This window comes from Arachis ipaensis, chromosome B3, assembly GCF_059453495.1.
Source record: "Arachis ipaensis isolate K30076 ecotype BB chromosome B3, ASM5945349v1, whole genome shotgun sequence".
NCBI lineage: Eukaryota > Viridiplantae > Streptophyta > Magnoliopsida > Fabales > Fabaceae > Arachis > Arachis ipaensis.
The window spans coordinates 108,116,810-108,121,386 of record NC_142438.1 but is presented as its reverse complement, the minus strand read 5'-3'; the positions used below and the strand labels follow the sequence as shown (position 1 = coordinate 108,121,386).

General features: G+C 41.7%; 1 non-coding gene across 1 annotated transcript; it reads right to left on the bottom strand.

Moving 5' to 3' along the window:
- Positions 1-4,080: 4,080 nt before the first annotated feature.
- On the bottom strand, positions 4,081-4,184 carry LOC148571982 (small nucleolar RNA R71). Its single transcript, XR_015908022.1, has one exon. It is a non-coding gene; the product is annotated as a small nucleolar RNA R71 (small nucleolar RNA).
- Between the last annotated feature and the right edge of the window lie 393 nt (positions 4,185-4,577).

Below are 4,577 nucleotides of genomic sequence, written 5' to 3'. Positions count from 1 at the left end.
GCTTGCCTGCATTGCCATCAAACACTCACTCCTTTCTCCAAGTTGGCAACGCCAACATTTGCTCTCCAGGGTGCTTGGCGTTATCACCAAACACGCCATTGTAACCCAAGTTGGCAACGTGCAAGTCCTCTGCCTCCTTGCCAAGTTTGATGTATTCTCAAGGCTTCCTGCTCCAATTCTTGCTCCATTGCTTTCTAGCTTCATCACCTAACATAAACCAAAGAAACTTCCTCAAAGTCTTGCCATCTTATGCAATAAATTTCAAGGGAATCATTCACATCAACTTGTTTATAAACTTCTTAATTCATTTTCATGAAAAATGCCAAATTTTACCTAGTTCTTGGTTTATGAATGCATGTACAGAAAACTCACAAAATTGCTTGTTTATTCTAGTAATAATAAATGAAATTAAGCTAAAACCAACTAAACTAACTAGTTAATTTAGCTAATATGCGAACGCATCAGACGCACACCGTACGCATCCGCGCCCATTCGCACATCTCCTATCCACGCGCAGGCGCGTGTGACGTTCCCGTGCCACTTGCTTATTCTCCTACCCACGCGGACTCGCACGGTGCACGCACGCATGGATTCAAAATTTCACTTACCCCAGGGACAGGAAAGCCCTAGCATTCGCGTACCCTCACTCCACCCCATTCCAACGTCTCTTCTCCTTCTCCTTCCTTCACCATCATCGTCAAAGCCACCAACCACCCAGTGATGCCAGGGCATTTTGGCCAGTTTCACTGACCTTTTCTTTACTGTTTTTAGGGTAGTTTCATGCATTTCCTTAGAAAATAAGCTAATTTTGGGTAGATATTCACTTACATCTTGATTCAAGCATACATTGTGCACTTTACATGATTTCATGAGGATTTTGCATGAATTTTATGACAAACTTGTTGTTGCATTTCCCATGACTTCGACCAGAACTTTGATGCACTTGATTGCTTGTTTTCAGGACAAAGGAAGCAAAGAAGAACCACATTAGTGGCTACGTTAGCTGCACTAACGTGGGCACAAACATGGAATGGGAGTAACTTACAAAGTTAATGAGAAAAGTAATCACCAATAACGCTCTTGAAGCCATCATTGCCCACGTTAAGAGTCACGTTAACTAAGTTAACGTGGACTCTAACGTGGAAGAAAGGAAAGGGAGCCAACGTTAGTGACACTTAACATTATCACCAACGTTGGACCAAGCTCATAAGTGGCCACGTTAAGAGCCACGTTAACTTAGTTAACGTGGCCTCTAACGTGAAGAAATAAAGGGGAAGCCAACGTTAGTGACATTCAACTTTGTCACTAACGTTGGCCAAGTCACAATAAGCCACGTTAGCTCCCACGTTAACCTAGTTAACGTGGAAGCTAACGTGAAGAAAGCAGGTGGTCGACAATGTTAGTGACACCAAACATTGTCACTAACGTTGGGATTAACCCACACAAGCCCCAATAAGCCACGTTAACTCCCACGTTAACCTAGTTAACGTGGAAGCTAACGTGAAGAAGGAATGTGATCGCCAACGTTAGTAACACTTAACATTGTCACTAACGTTGGAAGGAGCCCACACAAGCCACAATGAGCCACATTAACTCCCACGTTAACTTAGTTAACGTGGAAGCTAACGTGAGAAGGAGAGATGATGAGCCAACGTTAGTGACATTCACCTTTGTCACTAACGTTGGAGATGGCTAGCACAGCCACGTTAGAGGCCACGTTAACCTAGTTAACGTGGACTCTAACGTTGGAGCTAAGGGCACATTGGAACGTTAGTGACAAAGGTAAGTGTCACTAACGTTCTCGAAGGTTGGCAAGCCTACGTTAAAAGAGCCACGTTAACTAAGTTAACGTGGACTCTAACGTAAGGAAGGGGGAGACTTCTTAACGTTTCTGGGAAAGGTGAGTCCCAATAACGTGTGCGAAGGTCATAGAGGCAACGTTAATGGCAACGTTTGTGCCACTAACGTTGAAGTTAACGTGGCTCTTACTTTGGTGAGGAACGTTAGTGAAAAAGATAATTATCACTAACGTTCTCGAACCCATATTTCCACTGAACGTTAACACCACTAACGTCCTAAGCTAAAGTCTCTGCCCACTTCACACTTTCTCTCTGCAAGTAAAGCCAAGCCCAATGAAGAAGATAACTGCTTCAAACTCAAGATTCAAAGGCCCATACCCAAGACGTGAAGAGCCAACTAGAAGATCAGAAGAGTAGTATATATAGGAGTAGCTTTGAATTGGAAAAAGGGAGTTGGAAATTATAGGGAGCCTCTTGGCATAGAACTACTCTCTGTATTTTACTTTCTCTGCACTTCTAGTTTCATAATGTATTCTCCATCTTTGTTTTCATTTTCCAGAGCTATGAACAACTAAACCCCTTTCATTGGGTTAGGGAGCTCTGTTGTAATTTGATGGATCAAAACTAGTTTTCATTATTCTTCTTCTATCTTTTCTCTTGATTTTACTTGAAAGCTTTCGATCTTCATCCAAATGGGTAGTTATCTTGGAAAAGAAGCTATTCAAACTTGGATCTCTTCTGAACCTTGAAAGAGGAATGAAGAGATCATGCTAGAAATGCTTTCTCATGCTGGACCAAATTGGGTTTGGATGGATATGTGACTATAATCCTCTCAACACTTGATTTGGGAAATGCATGTGGTATAATCAGTGACCATACTTCATCTCTTCTCATGAGCAATTGACCAAAGAATTGGTTATTGATCAAGATTTGAGAGATTGAATTACAAGGAATTGTAATTCGATCACTTAAGATTGCCAAGGAGATCAATGAGTGCATTGATTGAGGAAGAGATGAAAATGAAATTGATCCGGAGAATGCAACATCTCCTGAGCCCAATGAACTCCCCATTTCTGATCTTACCCATTCTCTTTAATTTATGTCATTTAATTTTATGAGCAATTACCCCATTCCCATTTAAGATTCTGCAATTTACTTTCCGTCATCTACATTCAGCGCTTTATTTCCAGCATTTACTTTTCTGTTATTTACTTTCCCGCCATTTAATTTTCTGCAATTCTCAACTCAAATTCTGATTCGCTCAACTAGAACACTTCTCTAGTTAAAGTTGCTTGATCAATCAATCCCTGTGGGATTCGACCTCACTCTATTGTGAGTTTTTACTTGACGACAAATTCGGTACACTTGCCGAAGGAAATTTGTTATGAGACATGTTTTTCGCACATCAAGTTTATGGCACCATTGCCGGGGATTGATTGTGCATCAACAATGATTAAATTGGAGGATCACTAGATTGAGCATTTTATTTTTGTTTGATTTACTTTTCTGTTTGAGTAATTTACTTTCAGTTTTAGTTAATTTCTTCCCTTCCCCCTACTTTTTCGTTTTTAGTTATTTACCATTCATTTCACTAACCCACTAACTGTTTGATATATTGCATCACTCACACTAACAGTAATTCTGACAGAAATACTTTTTGCATCTATTTTCCTTGCTTGTACTTGTTGGTTGTATGACAGGGAGAAGAAGCGGGGCTTCAACTTCCTTCGATTCTGAACCTGGGAGGACCTTCTTGAGATTAAGGAGGGAAGCAAGAGGAAAAAGAGTAGTTGGTGCTGAGGAAGAGGAGGAATACTTTGAACCAAACATGGAAGAAAACATGGAAAACCATCATGAAGAAGAAACTCACAACCATGGCGGAGGAGGTCGGGCAAATCATGCTGGGGAGGATAGAAGAGTTTTAGGCTCTTACATCAATCCAAACCCAGGAAACTGTGGAAGTAGCATTCAAAAGCCAACCATCCACGCCAACAATTTTGAACTGAAGCCACAGCTCATCACCCTGGTTCAGAACAACTGTTCGTTCGGAGGAGGTGTCCAAGAAGACCCCAATCAACATCTAACCACTTTCCTGAGAATATGTGACACGGTGAAGTCTAATGGTGTTCATCCTGACGCCTATATACTACTCTTATTTCCATTCTCACTCAAGGATAAGGCAACTAAGTGGCTGGAGTCTTTCCCAAAGGAGAGCTTGACAACTTGGGAAGATGTGGTGAATAAATTCTTAGCAAGATTTTACCCCCCTCAACGAATCAATAGGCTGAGAGCTGTGGTCCAAACTTTCAGGCAACAAGATGGTGAGACTCTGTATGAAGCATGGGAGAGGTTTAAGGACCTGACAAGGAGGTGTCCACCTGACATGTTCAACGAATGGGTGCAGCTGCACATTTTCTATGAAGGGCTCTCTTATGAGTCAAAGAAGGCCGTAGACCATTCATCCGGAGGATCTTTGAACAAGAAGAAGACCATTGAGGAGGCCATAGATGTCATTGAAACTGTAGCAGAGAATGACTACTTCTATGCTTCCGAAAGAGGGAACAATAGAGGAGTGATGGAGCTAAACAATGTAGATGCTCTGCTGGCTCAGAACAAGCTCATTACCAAGCAGCTGGCTGACCTAACCAAGAAGATGGAGAGGAACCAAGTAGCAGCAATCACCACTTTATCAACAACCTAAAAAGGAGTGAATGATGAAGCAGAGGGAAGCCAGGAGCAAGTCAACTACATTGGGAACTCACCTAGGCAAAATCATGA